The 20,221-nt window shown below is 38.2% G+C and overlaps 1 protein-coding gene and 1 pseudogene across 7 annotated transcripts in view; one reads left to right on the top strand and one right to left on the bottom strand.

The window, feature by feature from the left end:
• The window catches only part of GPHN (gephyrin), a 617,632-nt gene that overhangs the window by 456,682 nt on the left and 140,729 nt on the right, over positions 1 to 20,221 (top strand). The gene's annotated exons all lie outside the window — the stretch shown is intronic.
• Positions 798 to 18,969, bottom strand: LOC132522348 (mitochondrial assembly of ribosomal large subunit protein 1-like; annotated as a pseudogene).

Below are 20,221 nucleotides of genomic sequence, written 5' to 3'. Positions count from 1 at the left end.
CAAAGAAAATAAATGAGTGCTCAGTCTAATGTGAGACTTATCTCACTGTGGTGATTAGAGACACTCCCATTCCCCAAAGCAGGAGGGTCAAGGGGTCTCAGAGGAGCTTGCTGTTGTCAAATCAAGAATCTTGCGCTTTGGCGGGAAGGGGTCAGTCTTGACTGGGTCTCCTTATGGCCTCTAAGACTGTTGAATGTTGACTCTCCACAAATATGAGGTTAGTGTAGCCAGGGAGAATACCACCTTAACAGAGTATTAGTAGCGTCTCAGTGTGCGCTCAACATTGAGGTATTTATGATATTTTGAAGCTAGGTTTAAGTTGAGTTTTTCATTGTGACAGTTTGATTAGAATTGGGTAAAGATCATGATGTAACAGTTTAAGATGGGTGGATACAGCAAGAGAAGGATTTTGTGTGTATGGTGTGTGGCTTTGTTTGGTTTTACTTTAATTTTGGCCTTTCTACTGTACAGAATAGATTTGCATGTAAGTAAAATTAATTACAACCTGAGCAAAGCTCAAGTTGAACAAAAGGGCCAATGCTAACTCCAGGAAATCCTGCAGGGATCCCCAAAAATAAAGACAACATGTTAAAGTTGTGACTTGAACATATGGATTTTTTTGGTGTATTCAGTCATTTAGCTACAGTTTTCACGTTGTCAGTCAGCATGAGTACCCAGGACACAGGTAAGGCTTATGTTAATAAGAACCTAACCAAACTATATAGTGATAAGGAGTTATATTTTTCAGAGAAATGAGTCATTCCCAATCTGAAATGACTAAAATAGTTCATTTCACTTCATTCATACTCAAATTCCACTGGACTCAGAGATGAAGTGTCATCGTCAGTTCCAAAAATGAAATCTTTAGGTAATGTTAGATGCTATCTAAACTAAATGTCATATGAGTACATGATCCATAATTTCTCTAGTTGGTAGGTTTCTCTGGTTTCTAGAACATCAAATGAATTACCATGGCTGCCAAAGTCCACATAAAACCAATCATCAGTGTCTTTCCTTTTAATTTTTTTTAATTGAGGTAAAATTCACATAATGTAAAATTATTAATCATTTAAAGTCAATAATTCGGTGGTATTTAGTAAATTTATAATGTCGTGCAACCACCACCTCTGTCTAGTTCCAAAACATTTTCATCACCCCAAAGGGAAACACCATACCCTTTAAGCAGTTACTCTCCATTCCCCAGCCCCTGACAACCACCAGTCTGCTTTCTGCCTCTAAGGATTTGACTATTCTGAATATTTCATATAAATGGAATCATACAATTTCAAATGAATGTAATATGTGACGATTTTTATCTAGCTTCTTTTACTTAGCTTAATATTTTCAAGGTTCATCCATGTTGTAGCATGTGTTAGTATTTCATTCCTTGTTATGGCTGCATAATATTCCACTGTATATTTATACCACATTTTGTTTATGCATTGGTCAGTTTATGAACATTTGTGTTTCCACCTTTTGGCTGTTGTGAATAGTGCTGCTTTGAACATGCCTGTACCTACATTTGTTTGAGTACCTATTTTCAGTTCTTTGGGGTATATATCTAGGAGGTAGAATTGCTGGATCATATATTAATTCTATGTTTAACTTTCTGAGGAGCTGCCAAACTATTTTTCACAGTGGCTGAACCATTGTACATTCTCAACAGCAGTGTACAAGGATTCCAATTTCTCCACATCCTTGCCGAAACTTGTTTTTCGTTTTTTGTTTTATGTTTTTTTCATTATAACCATTCTAGTAAAAATGAAGTGGTATCTCATTTTGGTTTTCATTTGCATTTCCCTAATGAGAAATGATGTGGAGCATCTTTTCATGTACTTCTTGGCCATTTGTGTATCTTCTTTGGAGAACTATCTTTTGAAGTCTTTTGTCCAGTTTTTATTCAGGTGGCTTGTCTTTTTGTTGTTGATTGTAGGAATTCTTTATATATTCTGGGTACTAGACCTTATCAGATATATCATTTGCAAATACTTTCTCCCACTGTCTAGGTTATCTCCTCACTTTCTTGATAATGTTCTTTGATGCACAAAAGTTTTTAATTTTGATGAAGTTTTATATATATATGTTTTCTTTTCTTGTGTGTGCTTTTGATATCCTATCTAAGATTTCATTGCCAAGTCCAAAGTGATGAAACTTTACTCCTATGTTTTCTTCTAAGACTTGTATGGTTTTAGCTCTTATGTATTTAGGTCATTGATCCATTTTGAGTTAATTTTTGTATATAGTGTGAGGTAGTGATCCAGTCATTCTTTTGCATATGGATATCCAGTTGTCCCAGTGCCATTTGTTAAAGAGACTATTCTTTCCCCCATTGAATGGTCTTGGCATCCTGGTCAAAAATCAACTTACTATAGGTGAATTGGTTTATTTCTGAACTCTCTATTCCATAATCTATATGTCTATCATTATGCCAATATTACATTGTTTTGATTACTGTAGATTTGTAGTAAGTTTTAAAATCGGGCAGTGAGAATCCTTCAGCCTTATTCTTATTTTTCAATATTGTTTTGTCTCTTTGGGGCCCCTTGCCATTTCATATGAATTTGAGGATTGGCTTTTCCATTTCTGGGGAAAAGAAAAAGGTCTTTGGGACTTTGATGGGTATTACAGTGAATCCATAGATTGCTTTGGGTACTATTACCATCTTAACAATATTAAATCTTTCAATCTGTCTTCCTTTGGATCTTAATGTGAGGCTCACTTTTACATCTCAGGCATTTGTACATTTCACAGTGAACTAGGTAGGCCATGACATGTAAGTATCTGATGGAGATTCCATTCCCAATCACAATGTGTATATACACAATCTGTATACACAATATACACAATCTGTATATTTCATCTCTGGAGGAACTTTTATCACACAAATATCTCTTTCATTTTCTTGCCCCAAAGTGAAACCAGCATATCAATGCCAAATTTGGGATTAATATGATCTGCTGTGCCAGACTCCAGGCACCCCTCCCCACTTTTCCTCCCACCTGCTTTTCCAGGCAGGGCTTAGGGCCAGGCAGCCCAGGCCAATTGCTAGTTCTGCAGTAGGCCACCTCATGGCCAGCAGTGGAGACCAGGGCCATGTGCCCACAGCATGCCTCACTCCCTGGAAAGAGGTTGTGTACCACAGCAGTACCCAGGGCCCCCACCCCCACCCCACCCCCAGCACACAAGGATTTGTGGATGAGGGCTTAAAATAATCTTGGTGTTTAAACTGTCTTTGATACTGTCTATTTAAGAGATAATGGGTCGGGATTTACCTGGCAGTGAAGTGGTTAAGAATCCGTCTGCCAATGCAGGGGACATGGGTTCAAGCCCTGGTCTGGGAAGATCCCACATGCCGCGGAGCAACTAAGCCCACGTGCCACAACTACTGAGCCTGTGCTCTAGAGCCCGCAAGCCACAACTACTGAGCCCGCATGCCACAACTACTGAAGCCCCTGTGCCTAGAGCCCATGCTCTGCAACAAGAGAAGCCACCGCAATGGGAAGCCTGGGCACCACAACAAAGAGTAGCCCCCCCTCACCACAACTAGTGAAAGCCCACATGCAGCAATGAAGACCCAACACAGCCATACATACATACATACATACATACATAAAAGAAGAAACACACACACACACACACACACACACACCCAAAAGAGCTAATAGCTCTTTCAGAAAATTCCTAGATTGAGTAATAAAGTTATTTGAAGTTTTATCTTCCTGGGCAAGAAGTTTCTGGATTAATAAAGTTATGATTATGAAAACAATAGTATAGTAAGGTCAGGTTTCAATTCTCATTCTAACATAGTAGTCAACTGTATTTATCTAGGCAGAAATATCCCTAGAGTGCAAAATAATTTATCTGCACCTAATTTGGTGAAAAGGCATTCTTCTTCATTAAACTGTGTGTAAAATTCTATGCTAATTTCTGGAGAGTATTTGAACAAACTAAAAGAAGTAAAATAGAGGCTTTGGGATTTGGGTTAAACAACGACAGAACTGACTTTCTTGTTTTTTTTTAAAACATCTTTATTGGAGTATAATTGCTTTACAATGGTGTGTTAGTTTCTCCTTTATAACAAAGTGAATCAGCTATACATATACATATATCCCCATATCTCCTCCCTCTTGCATCTCCCTCACACCCTCCCTATCCCACCCCTCTAGGTGGTCACAAAGCACTCAGCTGATCTCCCTGTGCTGTGCAGTGCTTCCCACTAGCTAGCTGTTTTACATTTGGTAGTATATATAAGGCTATCTATTTTACATTTGGTAGTATATATAAGTCCATGCCACTCTCTCACTTCATCCCAGCTTACCCTTCCCCCTCTCCACGTCCTCAAGTCCATTCTCTATGTTTGCATCTTTATTCCTGTCCTGTCCCTAGGTTCTTCATAACCTTTTTTTTTTTTTTAGATTCCATATATATGTGTTAGCATACAGTATTTATTTTTCTATTTCTGACTGACTTCACTCCGTATGACAGTCTCTAGGTCCATCCACCTCACTACAAATAACTCAGTTTCATTTCTTTTTATGGCTGAGGAATATTCCATTGTATATATGTGCCACATCTTTTTTTTTTTTTTTGCGGTACGTGGGCCTCTCACTGTTGCGGCCTCTCCCGCTGCGGAGCACAGGCTCCGGATGCACAGGCTCAGCGGCCATGGCTCACGGGCCCAGCCGCTCCGCGGCATGTGGGATCCTCCCGGACCAGGGCACGAACCCGTGTCCTCTGCATCGGCAGGTGGACTCTCAACCACTGTGCCACCAGGGAAGCCCCACATCTTTTTTTTCTTTTTTTTTTAACATTTTTATTGGAGTATAATTGCTTTACAATGGTGTGTTAGTTTCTGCTTTATAACAAAGTGAATCAGTTATGCATATACATATATCCCCATATCTCTTCCCTCTTGTGTCTCCCTCCCTCCCACCCTCCCTATCCTACCCTTGTAGCTGGCCACAAAGCACCGAGCTGATCTTCCTGTGCTATGCGACTGCTTCCCACTAGCTATCTATTTTACATTTGGTAGTGTATATATGTCCATACATACACTACCACTTTCTCACTTTCTCCCAGCTTACCCTTCCCCCTCCTCATGTCCTCAAGTCCATTCTCTAGTAGGTCTGCGTCTTTATTCCCATCTTGCCCCTAGCTTCTTCATGACCACTTTTTTTTTTTTTTTAGATTCCATATATATGTGTTAGCATACAGTATTTGTTTTTCTGACTACTTCACTCTGTGTGAGAGACTCTATGTCCATCCACCTCACTACAAATAACTCAATTTCGTTTCTTTTACTGGCTGAGTAATATTCCATTGTATATATGTGCCACATCTTCTTTATCCATTGATCTGTCAATGGACACTAAGGTTGCTTCCATGTCCTGGCTATTGTAAATAGAGCTGCAATGAACTTTGTGGTACCTGACTCTTTTTTAATTATGATTTTCTCAGGGTATATGCCCAGAAGTGGGATTGCTGGGTCATATGGTAGTTCTATTTTTAGTTTTTTAAGGAACTGCCATACTGTTCTCCATAGTGGCTGTATCAATTTACATTCCCAGCAACAGTACAAGAGGATTCCCTTTTCTCCACAACCTCTCCAGCATTTATTGTTCGTAGATTTTTTGATGATGGCCATTCTGACTGGTGTGAGGTGATATTTCATTGTAGTTTTGATTTGCATTTCTCTAATGATCAGTGATGTTCAGCATCCTCTCATGTGTTTGTTGGCGATCTGTATATGTTCTTTGGAGAAATGTCCGTTTAGGTCTTCTGCCCGTTTTTGGATTGCGTTGTCTGTTTTTTTGATACTGAGCTGCATGAGCTGCTTCTAAATTTTGGAGATTAATCCTTTGTCAGTTGCTTCATTTGCAAATATTTTCTCCGATTCTCAGGATTGTCTTTTTGTCTTGTTTATGGTTTCTTTTGCTGTGCAAAAGCTTTTAAGCTTCATTAGGTCCAATTTGTTTATTTTTTATTTTATTTCCATTTCTCTAGGAGGTGGGTCAAAAAGGATCTTGCTGTGATTTATGTCATAGAGTGTTCTGCCTGTTTTCCTCTAAGAGTTTTATAGTGTCTGGCCTTACATTTAGGTCTTTAATCCATTTTGAGTTTATTTTTGTATATGGTGTTAGGGAGTGTTCTAACTTCATTCTTTTACATGTAGCTGTCCAGTTTTCCCAGCACCACTTACTGAAGAGGCTGTCTTTTCTCCATTGTATATTCTTACCTCCTTTATCAAAAATAAGGTGACCATATGTGCATGGGTTTATCTCTGGGCTTTCCATCCTGTTCCATTGATCTGTATTTCTGTTTTTGTGCCAGTACCATACTGTCTTGATTACTGTGGCTTTGTAGTATAGTGTGAAGTCAGGGAGCCTAATTCCTCCAGCTCTGTTTTTCTTTCTCGAGATTGCTTTGGCTATTTGGGGTCTTTTGTGTTTCTGTACAAATTGTGAAATTTTTTGTTCTAGTCTCTGAAAAATGCCATTGGTAGTTTGATAACGGATTGCGTTGAATCTGTAGATTACATTGGGTAGTATAGTCATTTTCACAGTGTTGTTTCTTCCAATCCAAGAACATGGTATATCTCTCCATCTGTTTGTATCATCTGTAATTTCTTTCATCAGTGTCTTATAGTTTTTTAGAGACAGGTCTTTTGTCTCCTTTGGTAGGTTTATTCCTAGGTATTTTTTTCTTTTTGTTGCAATGGTAAATGTGAGTGTTTCCTTAATTTCGCTTTCAGATTTTTCATCATTAGTGTATAGAAATGCAAGAGATTTCTGTGCATTAGTTTTGTATCCTGCTACTCTACCAAGTTCATTGATTAGCTCTGGTAGTTTTCTAGTAGCATGTTTAGGATTCTCTGTGTATAGTATCATGTCATCTTCAAACAGTGACAGCTTTACTTCTTCTTTTCTGATTTGGAATCCTTTTATTTCTTTTTCTTCTCTGATTACTGCGGCTAAAACTTCCAAAACTATATTGAATAATATTGGTGAAAGGGGACAACCTTGTCTTGTTCCTGGTCATAGAGGAAATAGTTTCAGTTTTTCACCATTGAGAACGATGTTGGCTGTGGGTTTGTCATACATGGCCTTTATTATGTTGAGGTAAGTTCCCTCTATGCCTACTTTCTGGACGGTTTTTATCATAAATGGGAGTTGAATTTTGTTGAAAGATTTTTCTGCATCTATTGAGATGATCATATGTGATCATATGGTTTTTCTCCTTCAATTTGTTAATACGGTGTATCAGATTGATTGATTTGTGTATATTGAAGAATGCTTGCATTCCTTGGATAAATCCCACTTGATCATGCTGTATGATCCTTTTAATGTGCTGTTGGATTCTGTGTGCTAGTATTTTGTTGAGGATTTTTGCATCTACGTTCATCAGTGATACTGGCCAGTAGTTTTCTTTTTTTGTGACATCTTTGCCTGGTTTTGGTATCAGGGTGATGATGGCCTCATAGAATGAGTTTGGGAGTGTTCCTCCCTCTGCTATATTTTGGAAGAGTTTGAGAAGGATAGGTGTTAACTCTTCTCTAAATGTTTGATAGAATTCGCCTGTGAAGCTATCTGGTCCTGGGCTTTTGTTTGCTGGAAGATTTTTAATCACAGTCTCAATTTCAGTGCTTGTGATTGGTCTGTTTATATTTTCTATTTCTTTCTGGTTCAGTCTCAGAAGGTTGTGCTTTTGTAAGCATTTGTCCATCTCTTCTAGATTGTCCATTTTATTGGCATATAGTTGCTTGTAGTAATCTTTCATGATCCTTTGTATTTCTGCAGTGTCAGTTGTTACTTCTCCTTTTTCATTTCTAATTCTATTGACTTGAGTCTTCCTCCTTTTTTTCTTGATGAGTCTGGCTAACGGTTTATCAATTTTGTTTATCTTCTCAAAGAACCAGCTTTTAATTTTATTGATCTTTGCTATCATTTCCTTCATTTCTTTTTCATTTATTTCTGGTTTGATCTTTATGATTTCTTTCCTTCTGCTAACCTTGGGATTTTTTTGTTCTTTTTTCTCCAGTTGCTTTAGGTGTAGGGTTAGGTTATTTATTTGAGAGGTTTGTTGTTTCTTGCAGTAGGATTGTATTGCTGTAAACTTCCCTCTTAGAACTGCTTTGGCTACATCCCATAGGTTTTGGGGTCATCACGTTTTCATTGTCATTTGTTTCTAGGTATTTTTTGTTTTCCTGTTTGATTTCTTCAGTGATCTCTTGGTTATTAAGTAGTGTATTGTTTAGCCTCCATGTGTTTGTATTTTTTACAGATTTTTTTCCTGTAATTGACATCTAGTCTCATAGCATTGTGGTCAGAAAAGATACTTGATACAATTTCAATTTTCTTAAATTTACCAAGGCTTGATTTGTGACCCAAGATATGATCTATCCTGGAGAATGTTCCATGAGCACTTGAGAAGATAGTGTATTCTGTTGTTTTTGGATCAGAATGTCCTGTAAGTATCAATTAAGTTCATCTTGTTTAATGTATCATTTAAAGCTTGTGTTTCCTTATTTATTTTCATTTTGGATGGTCTGTCCAGTGGTGATAGTGGGGTGTTAAAGTCCCATACTATGATTGTGTTACTGTCGATTTCCCCTTTTATGGCTGTTGGCATTTGCCTTACGTATTGAGGTGCTCCTATGTTGGGTGCATATTTACAGTTGTTATATCTTCTTCTTGGATCAATCCCTTGATCATTATGTAGTGTCCTTCTTTGGCTCTTTTAACAGTCTTTATTTTGAAGTCTGTTAACTCTGATATGAGAATTGCTACTCCAGCTTTCTTTTGATTTCCCTTTGCATGGAATATCTTTTTCCATCCCCTCACTTTCAGTCTGTATGTGTCCCTCAGTCTGAAGTGGGTCTCTTGTAGACAGCATATATATGGCTCTTGTTTTTGTATCCATTCCGCTAGTCTGTGTCTTTTGGTGGGAGCGTTTAATCCATTTACATTTAGGGTAATTATCGATAATGTATGTTCCTATTACCATTTTCTTAATTGTTTTAGTTTTGTTACTGTAGGTCTTTTCCTTCTCTTGTGTTTCCTGCCTAGAGAAGTTCCTTTAGCATTTTTTGTAAAGCTGGTTTGGTGGTGCTGAATTCTCTTAGCTTTTGCGTGTCTGTAAAGGTTTTAATTTCTCCATCAAATCTGAATGAGATCCTTCCTGGTAGAGTAATGTTGGTTGTAGGTTTATCCCTTTCATCACTTTAAATATGCCCTGCCACTCCCTTCTGGCTTGCAGAGTTTCTGCTGAAAGATCACCTGTTAACCTTATGGGGATTCCCTTGTATGTTATTTGTTGTTTTTCCCTTGCTGCTTTTAATATTTTTCCTTTGTATTTAATTTTCCGTAGTTTGATTAATATGTGTCTTGGCATGTTTCTTCTTGGATTTATCTTGTGTGGGACTTTCTGTGCTTCTTGGACTTGTTTGACTATTTCCTTTACCATATTAGAGAAGTTTTCAACTATAATCACTTCAAATATTTTCTTAGTCCCTTTCTTTTTCTCTTCTTCTTCTGGGACCCCTATAATTCAAATGTTGGTGCATTTAGTATTGTCCCAGAGTTCTCTAAGACTGTCCTCAGTTCTTTTCATTCTTTTTCATTATTCTGCACTGAAGTAGTTTTTTCCACTATTTTATCTTCCAGGTCACTTATCCGTTCGTCTGCCTCAGTTATTCTGCTACTGATTCCTTCTAGAGATTTTTTAATTTCAGTTATTTTGTTGTTCATCATTGTTTGTTTGTTCTTTAGTTCTTCTAGGTCCTTGTATTTTCTCCATTCGATTTCCAAGATTTTGGATCATCTTTACTATCATTACTATGAATTTTTTTTCAGGTAGACTGCCTATTTCCTCTTTGTTTGTTTGGTCTGGTGGGTTTTTACCTTGCTCCTGTATCTGCTATGTTTCTCTGTCTTCTCATTTTGCTTGACTTACTGTGTTTGGGGTCTTCTTTTTGCAGGCAGGAGGTTCATAGTTCCCATTGTTTTTGGTGTCTGCCCCAGTAGCTAAGGTTGGTTCAGTGTGTTGTGTAGGCTTCCTGGTGGAAGGGACTAGTGCCTGTGTTCTATTGCATGAGGCTGGATCTTGTCTTTCTGGTGGGCAGGACCACATCCGGTGGTGTGTTTTGGGGTGTCTGTGACCTTACTATGATCTTAGGCAGCCTCTCTGCTAATGGGTGGTGTTGTGTTCCTGTCTTGCTAGTTGTTTGGCATAGGGTGTCCAGCACTGTAGTTTGCTTGTTGTTGAGTGGAGCTGGGTCTTAGCATTGAGATGGAGATCTCTGGGAGAGCTTTTGCCTTTTGATCTTACATGGAGCTGGGAGGTCTCTGGTGGTTCAGTGTCCTGAACTCAGCTCTCTCACCTCAGAGGCACAGGCCTGACACCTGACCGGAGCCCCAAGACCCTGTCAGCCACACGGCTCAGAAGAAAAGGGAGAAAAAAAGAAAGAAAGAAAGAAAAAAGGAAAATAAAAAGAAATAAAGTTATTAAAATAAAAAAAAAATTTAATTATTAAAAAAAAATTAAGTAATAAAAAAAAAGAAAGAAGAAAGCAACCGAACCAAAAAACAAATCCACCAATGATAACAAGTGCTAAAATTATATTAAAAAAATAAAATAATGGACAGACAGAACCCTAGGACAAATGGTAAAAACAAAACTATACAGACAAAATCACACAAGGAAGCATACACACTCACAAAAAGAGAAAAAGGAAAAAAAAAATATATATATGTAAAAAAAAAGAACAATCAAATCAATAAACAAATCTACCAACGATAATAAACTCTAAATACTAAACTAAGATAAAAATAAAACCAGAAACCAGTCAGTCACATTCAGCAAACCCCAAGTCTTCAGTTGCTCCCAAAGTCCACCACCTCAATTTTGGGATGATTCCTTGTCCATTCATGTTTTCCACAGATGCAGGGTACATCAACTTGACTGTGGAGATCTACTCCACTGCTCCTGAGGGCGCTGGGAGAGATTTCCCTTTCTCTTCTTTGTTCACACAGCTCCTGGGGTTCAGCTTTGGATTGGCCCCACCTCTGCTTGTAGGTCGCCTGAGGGCATCTATTCCTGGCCAGACAGGATGGGGTTGAAGGAGCAGCTGATTAGGGGTCTCTGGCTCGCTCAGGCTGGGGAGAGGGAGGGGTACGGAATGCAGGGCGAGCCTGCGACGGCAGAGGCCAGCATGAGGCGCGCCGTGTGTCCTCCCGGGGAAGTTGTCCCTGGATCACGGGACCCTGGCAGTGGCGGGCTGCACAGGCTCCCCGGAAGGGAGGTGTGGATAGTGACCTGTGCTTGCACATAGGCTTCTTGGTGGCTGCAGTAGCAACCCTAGCATCTCATGCCCAGTTTTTGGTGTCTGCGCTGATAGCCGCGGCTCGCTGCTGTCTCTGGAGCTCGTTTAGGCAGTGCTCTGAATCACCTCCCCTCGCACACCCCAAAACAATGGTCTCTTGCCTCTTAGGCAGATCCAGGCTTTCTCCTGGATTCCCTCCCGGCTAGCTGTGGCACACTAGCCCCCTTTGGGCCGTGTTCACGTAGCCAACCCCAGTCTTCTCCCTGGGATCTGATCTCCGAAGCCTGAGCCTCAGCTCCCAGCCCCCACCCTCCCTGGCGGGTGAGCAGACAAGCCTCTCAGGCTGGTGAGTGCTGTTCGGCACCGATCCTCCATGCGGGAATCTCTCCGCTTTGCCCTCTGCACCCCTGTTGCTGCGCTCTCCTCCATGGCTCCGAAGCTTCCCCACCTCACCCCCGCCCACCTCCCATCTCCGCCAGTGAAGGGGCTTCCTAGTGTGTGGGAACTTTTCCTCCTTCACAGCTCCCTCCCAGTGGTGCAGGTCCCATCCCTATTCTTTTTCTCTGTTTTTTTTTTCTGTTGCCCTACCCAAGTACGTGGGGAGTTTCTTGCCTTTGGGAAGTCTGAGGTCTTCTGCCAGCATTCAGTAGGTGTTCTGTAGGAGTTGTTCCACATGTAGATGTATTTCTGATATATTTGTGGAGAGGAAGGTGATCTCCATGTCTTACTCCTCCACCATCTTGAAGGTCTCCTCTGACTTTCTTCTTTAAATGAATTAAGACATTTTATTACTTCAGTAGCAAGAAACTGGAATAATGATTCAGTCGAGTCACTACTGGAGTAAAGGATTTCCCATAGCTCTATTTTGAAACTGAGTCAGCATTGTCCTTCTTTTCAAGCAACTCTTTTCTTCCAAATTGTTTTGCCAGTTCTCAAAGACTAGCACATTCATCCCAGGTTTCAAATTGGCTTTTAATTTCAAAGTAATTTTATCTTACAGACACATTTACTTGAAGACATTACTGTTTTTTTGGAGACACTCATTATATGATAAAACAGCGTTCAGTGGGATGCAGATGAGATAAATGTCATTCATTAAAATTCTTACCATAACTATTAAATGAAAATTTTAAGATATGTTAGTTTATCTGCAGCTCCTAACTTTCTGTGAGGCTTTGCTTTTTCTACTTTATGCATAAAAAGTTTGCTAGTCTTATTCTAATCAACTGAATTTTATGATTTTTTAGAGTTCCTTTCAGGACCTTAATACTTCAGGCAAAGGTTTCAGGAGTTAGATTTACTTCTGTTTTATTTTATAATTAATTATTTTCTATCTATAACCTTACTTATATCTCCTTCTGTTCACATACTTTTAATATCCATACATAAATGTGATACTGCATTTATGTATGGATATTACATACATAATATTCACACATAATGGATCATCTTTTTAATGATGCCATCATCACCTTAATGATAGTGATCTTAAATATTTGTATGAAACCTGTCCATCATCCTATTACCATCAAGTTTGATAAACATTTCCTGTAATGATAGATCTAGTCCATTAAAACCCCTTAGTATTTAAAGTATTATAAGTCCCAAATGTTAATTCTAACTTAAGAAAGTAATGAAACACTTTCAATAAGCAAGATTTATGATTTAACAAGCCTGAACTCTCTAAATTGATATGCTGCTCAAATTCAGGCACATACATAAGCAGAGCAAGTGGGTGCCTTTTTTATATATTTTGAGATACAATGAAAAATCTGTGGATCTCAAACACCTGTCCTCACTGACTCATTTTATACAGGAAAACACACTCTAGTATTCAACTACCTGAATCTTGGTTTCTCTACTTACTAGCCTTCATTTTTTCATCTGTAAAATGATAATAAGAGTATCTACCTTAAAGGTTATTATAAGGATTGAACTGTGAAATGTTTGGTAAACAGTAGTCACTCAATAAATGTTAGCTTCTACTATTGTTATTATTACTAGTAGTACTGCTGATATTACTGTTATTATTTTAATAACTATTCTTTAGAGTGAAGACATTGTTTCAAAAAAAAAACTACTACTTCAGTGATAATCTGTTAATTGAATGGGGCAACAAATCAAGCCTTTAGAATCCATTAATTTCAGGTAAATTTATCAGATAATCTGGCTGCGACCTCTAAGTGTTGAGTTTTATGAAAATGGGTGCATACAGTACTATTGTTAGGGTATAAGAGAAAGGGAAAGCCTAAAGGTAGGTAGGTCAAGGTTGGGCAACTCTTCTAATCACCCCCTCCTTGAAACAATTATCTTCCTTGGCATTGTCCTCTCCTTTTATTTATTTTTTTAACATGTTTATTGGAGTATAACTGCTTTACAATGGTGTGTTAGTGTCTGCTTTATAACAAAATGAATCAGCTATACATATGCATATATCCCCATTATCTCCTCCCTCTTGCATCTCCCTCCTACCCTCACTATCCCACCCCTCTAGGTGGTCACAAAGCACCAAGCTGATCTCCCTGTGCTATGTGGCTCTGTCCTCTCCTTTTAAAATATCTGTTTCCTTTTTTTCCAGCTTCTCTGAAGGCTCCTACTTTAGACCCAGTCATTAAATATCAGTGTTATTCAGAGTTCTCTCTTAGACCTTGCATTCACACTCTGTATTCTGCATGTGCAAGGTCATCTACTCACAAAGCTTCAGTAAACCTATATATTTCCCTAAACTTCAGACTTATTTCCAATTATCTATTGTAGATCTCTTCTTGGATATTCCACAGTTATCTCATACTCAGCATGACCAAAACTAAATTTATAATCCTAACCTGTTCTTCCTCACATCTCAAGGAATGACATCACTATCTACCTAGTTGTACAAACCAAAAATCTTTCCAGTGTTTATCTTTTGTTCCTCTTCCTGCAACCATTATTATCTTTCTAAAATGCAAATCTAAACCTGTCATACTCTTTTAATGACTTTCATTCCCAAATGAAAGTCCCAAATCCTTGAAATTGCTTATAGTCTAGCTTCTGCTTACCTCTAGTTTTACCTTTACCACTCCCTTGAATTCAGTGCTCCAGCCATACGACACTTTCAATTTGCAAAAGGTTCCCTCTTTTCCAAAATGTTGTCCCTTCTCTTTCCCTGGAAAACTTCTACTTATTTTATATTTCCTCAAGGGGTACCTCTCAAATCTGAGCAAAGTGCCCCTCCTATGTTTTTCTCTCGTGCCCTATAGTCCTTTACCTTATCTATCTTGTTCACCAGTACTATTCTCAGGATCTAGCACAATTACTGTTTCTCAATAAATGGGTTGAATGGGTAAGTGAGTAAATAAATTAGAGGAAGACCTTGGGCAAGCAGAGCAGGCAAGGGACAGCAGAACATCCAGAGTAAGAATTCAGAATGGGAACAGAGAAGGAAAACAGTAGACATTAGCAGAAATGCTAACCTCTTTGTTACCGACACTATTTTTCTTAACTGCTCCTTCTCCTTAAATTATTTTGTGTTTTTATTCTGGCCCTTATTCCTTCACTCATTCTCACTACTATCACCCAGATTTAGGACCTATTACTGCCTCTTACCTGGAGTGTATCATTACTTTTTGGTTTTAGTCTTATGCCATTCAATCTATTCTTTATGGATAAATCTTCTAGTTAATTTTCTTGCACCTTGCCATAAAAAACATGAAGTTTTCTTTTCTTCATATTCCTCAGAAAAGAGAATTATGAAATAGTTCTTGAAAAAGTATGCTCATTTCTTATAGTTCTTATTTTTAGAAGAAATTTCCTAGTTCTCTCCTTCGGCAAACTAATTCCTTACTCCCTTAATTGGCACTTACTGTATCAAACAACAACTGCTTAGCAGAATAAATCAACTGTTTCTTTCATATATCCTCATATAGTTTATTTACCAAGTTTTCAATTTTTTTTTTATTGGTAAAACTTAATAATTCCATAAGGAGTATTTGCCTTCAATTTAAATTTGATCTCACTTGTCTTGTTTTCCTAGCTTATCACATTTTTAATTTATATGAAAAATTGTGACTCATTTATTACTTTTAGTCAATCTTTTTAGCTTCCTCATTGTCAGTATTGTATCTGGTATAGCTAAAAACATTAAGTTAATAGATTGCAGAATAGGAAGTCCTACCCTTCTTTCCCCTACAGACACCAACTTAACAATATATGGACCAAAATATCTTATGAGAACTTCAGAAACCACTTAAGATGTTGCAGTACCCAGGTGTGGGCAAAGCCAAGAACAAGCCAAGAACGGCTGCATTAAAATGGGTAAGAAGAGTCTTTTCACTTTACCTGTGATCTCTCCTCCCCCAAGCCAACACAGCTCACCATGATCAGCGGAGAGCACCTGGCTTGTAGTCTGTCACTGGAGGGACAAGGAGAGAAAAGAATAGAATGTGCACCCAACATTCCAGCTTTTCACAAGGCTGCCCAAGGAACTCATTTCTGTCTTGCTTGATGCAATGCTAATGGAGTCGACATAGTTTGGGTACATGGGGGCCACTGAAAGCAAGGGAGAGCAGAAGCAGCTTACACTGACACCACAGAGTCTGAAATGGTGCAGAGGCCAGCATGGCTCAGTTTGATGGGGAGAAAGCACCCAACTCACAGTTTCTCCATTGGGCAGAAGGGAGAAGAGTAGAGCATGTGTCCGGCTTTTTTTTTTTTTTTTTTTTTTGTGGGTGGGGAGGTTTCTGTCTACCTGACTCAGGACATTTGAGCCAGCATACTTTCAATGCCTAAGAATAAAAGAGTAGATTGGTTTGCTAATTCAGCACCAGAGAACCTGCAACACTGCAGGCAGACACCAGAAGGAATAAGAGATTATGGCCTTCTGAAAAGAAACTTGCAAACCTCTGATTAGAAAGTTACATACACAGCCAAGAGAAGTCACATCACCCAGAAAAAGGTTTCAGAGGCCTGCAGAATCTCTAGACAGGCTGACTGGTGAAAGTCTTCACCTGTACAAAGCCAGTCCATAAAGACTAGGAGATGTGGCTAGTTTTTCAAATGCATAAAACTCAGCCAAAAAAAAAAATAAAATTCACAAGGCATGTGAAGAAACAGGGAAACATGACCCAATCAAATGAACAAACTAAATCTCCAGAAAACAACCTCAAAGGCACAGAGATCTATAAATTTCCTGACAAGGAATTCAAGGTAATTTTCTTGACGCTAAATGATCTACAGGAGAACACAGATAGAAAACTGTGCAAAATCAGGAAAACAATTCATGAACAAAATGAAAGTATCAACAAAGACATAGAAATTAAATAAAGAACCAAATAGAAATGCTGGAACTGAAGGATACAATAACTAGATTGAAACATTCACTAGAGGCATTCAATAGCATACTTAATCAGGCAACAGAAAGAAGTTGAAGAAAGATCATTTGAAATTATCAAGTCAGAAGGGCAAAAAGGAAAAAAATGAAGACCAGTGAAGAAAGCCTAAGGGATTTATAGGACTACATCAAGCAGATTAATATATGTATCATGGGAGTCTCAGAAGGAGAGAAGAGAGAGAAAGGGACGTAGAGCTTATATGACAAAATAATGGCTGAAAACTTCCCAAAGCTGAGGAAAGAAATGGAATTTGAAATTCAAGAAGCTCAAAATCTTCCAACTAAGAATAGGAAAGTTTGAAAGTTCACAAATTTGTGAAAGTTAAACTCTTGAGCAACCAATGAGTCAAAGAAGAAATCACAAGGAAATTAGAAAATATCTTGAGACTAATGAAAATGAAAACAAAACACCAAAACTTATGGGATGCAGGAAAAGCAGTAATAACAGGAAAGTTTATAGCAGTAAAACCTACATTAAAGAAGAAGAAAAGTCTCAAGTCAGTAACCTAACTGGACAAATTAAGGGACTAGAAAAAAAGAACAAACCAAACCCTTGCATATATGGTCAAATGATTTTTGACAAAGGTGCCAAAACTACACAATGGGAAAAGGACAATCTCTTCAACAAATGATGTTGGGAAAACTTGATGCAAAAGAATGAAGATTGACCCTTATCTTATACCATATACAAAAACTAACACAAAATGTCTCAAAGACCTGAAGGTAAGACCTGAAACTATAAAACTCCTGGAAGAAAACATAAGGGGAAAGCCTCAAGACTGGAATGGGTAATGATTTCCTGGATATAACACAAAAGCACTGGCAACAAAAGCAAAAATAGACAAATGGCACTACATCAAACTTTAAAACTTCTACACAGCAAAGGACACAGTCAGTAGAATGAAAAGGCAACCTATAGTATGGAACAAAATATTTGCACACCATATATCAGATAAGGAGTTAATTTTCAGAATACAGAAAGAATTCCTGCAACTCAGTAACAACAACAATAAAAATTGTTTAAAAAAAAATGGGCAAAGGACTTGAAGAGACCTTTCTCCAAGGAAGATAAACAAGCATATGAAAAGATGCTCAACATCACTAATTATAAGAAAAATGCAAATCAAAACCACACCTATTAGGATGACCACTATCAAAACAACAGAAATACAAGTGTTGGTGAGGATGTGGAGAAATCAGAACCCTTGTGTACTGCTGGTGAGATTGTAAAATGGTGCAGCTACTATGGAAAACTGTAAAGAAGTTCCTCAAAAAGTTAACATTAAAACTACCATATGATCTAGTGGTCTCACTTCCAAATAAATAATCAAAAAGAATTAAAAACAAGATCTTGGGGCTTCCCTGGTGGCACAGTGGTTATGAATCCGCCTGCTAATCAGGGGACATGGGTTCAAGCCCTGGTCCGGGAAGAGCCCACATGCCACGAAGCAATGAAGCCAATGCACCACAACTACTGAGCCTGTGCTCTAGAGCCAGCAAGCCACAACTACTGAGCCCACATGCCACAACTACTGAAGCCCACATGCCTGGAGCCCGTGCTCTGCAACAAGAGAAGCCACAGCAGTAAAAAGCCTGCGCACCTCAAGAAAGAGTAGCCCCCGCTCACCTCAAATAGAGAAAACCCACATGCAGCAATGAAGACCCAGTGCAGCCCAAAATAAATAAATAAAATTTTTTTAAGAAACAAGATCTCAAAGAGATATTTGCACATCTGTGTTCATTGCAGCATTATTCACAATAGACAGGATGTGGAAGCAACCTAAATGTTCATCAACAGAGGAATGAATATATACATACAATGGAATATTATTTAGCATTTAAAGACAAGGAATTCTGTCATATACTACCACACGAATGAGCCTTGAGTCATTATGCTAAATGAAATAAGCCAGTCACAAAAAGGCAAATACTGCATGATTAGACTTATCTGAGATATCTAAAGTAATCAACTCATATAAACAAAGTAGAGTGGTGGTTGCCAGGGGCTGGAGGAAGGAGGAAATATGGGGCATCATTGTTCCATAAGTACAGAGTTCCAGTCACACAAGATGAAAATGTTCTAGAGGTCTGTTGTACACAATGTGCATACAGCTAACAAGACTGTACTGTACACTTATAAATTGTTGAGTGTAAAAAAAAAGAAATGTATATTATTGGATTTACTAGGTGTATACTACTGATGCTTAAATATAGGCCTACCTTCTCTCACAAACTCCAGACACTCCTTGCTGTTGCATACTGGAACATGTCCTGCTGACATCTCGCATTTCCCTCATCAGTAACCAAATTTAGTACCCTTCCATCCAAATTGTTTCTATATTGCTCTCTTAGTTAATGATACTCTCACCCACCCTAATAACCAAACTTGAAATTTCACTATAATATTTACCTTCTCCTTCCCAAAGCACAATCACTCATAGAACCCTTTGTTATGGCTCTTCTAAATATCCTTTATCCAATTTCTGTTGTATTCTGGCCTTCATTGTCTTTTAGCTTTAGGATTGCAGTAGCATACTAACTGCTCTGCCTGTCTATAGTCTCTCTTCCTTACAATCTACCATTAGTCAAGAATTACATTTTTATGTATCACTTCACTATAAAAAGTCTTGAATAGTTCTCTATTTTCCACAGTACTATAAGCATCTTCAAAATTTGTCCTAACTGAATTGACCAGTTTATGTCTTATATTTCATCCTCTCCAACCAACCTCTAACCTCATTATGCAGTTTCTCATTCTCTAAAATGAGAATTCTCTTTTTTTGCTCATTCTGTTTCAAATGTTCCTTCCTTTTTCTTATTGTTTAAAGATCAAAGCAATTGTTACCACCTCTATGAAGTTTTGCAGATTGTTCCATCAAAATTAGTTATTCCCTTTTCTGTGTTATCATACATAGTATTTTGCTTTTACATTAAAACATAAATATTTACAGGGTTTTTTTTGTTTTGTTTTGTTTTACTTAAAACACAGCCTGATTTGTGTGTTCCATGAGATTATGGAAACTGGAATCCCATCTAATTTACCTTAACATCACTCCCTAATGCTTAATGAACAGCCTTATATAGAGAGAGTATTCAATTTATATTTAGTAAATGAAGTTGACAAAGAAAGTTCCCCTAATGTAAGATAGGAGGAAGCACACCAGACAAAAGCTGGAGATTTGGTCTTTTCATCTTGACCTACTGTCTATTAAGACATTTGACTTTGAGCTAATCTTTTAACCTCTCTGTGGTAGAATTTGTTTTCTACAAGAAATCTTTATGGGCATCACACCCATGCTTAAAAACGTTAAAATATTGGCTAACATGATAAAGTTATGTAAATGGTTTTCCATCGGCTTACATGATAAAGTTCAAAGCCTAGCATTCAGAGGCCTCCACAATCTGGTTTTAGTTACTGTTCTGGTCTCAGCTCCCACTAACAGGAGGCCAAGGGGAAGAAATACCTTAGTTCTGTACTCTTCTCCTGCTCACCACTCTCCTGCCAATACTTCCCATTGGCTGAACTCAAGCAG

Source organism: Lagenorhynchus albirostris, chromosome 1 (genome assembly GCF_949774975.1).
Source record: "Lagenorhynchus albirostris chromosome 1, mLagAlb1.1, whole genome shotgun sequence".
Taxonomy (NCBI): domain Eukaryota; kingdom Metazoa; phylum Chordata; class Mammalia; order Artiodactyla; family Delphinidae; genus Lagenorhynchus; species Lagenorhynchus albirostris.
This window is presented reverse-complemented; position numbering and strand designations above follow the sequence as displayed.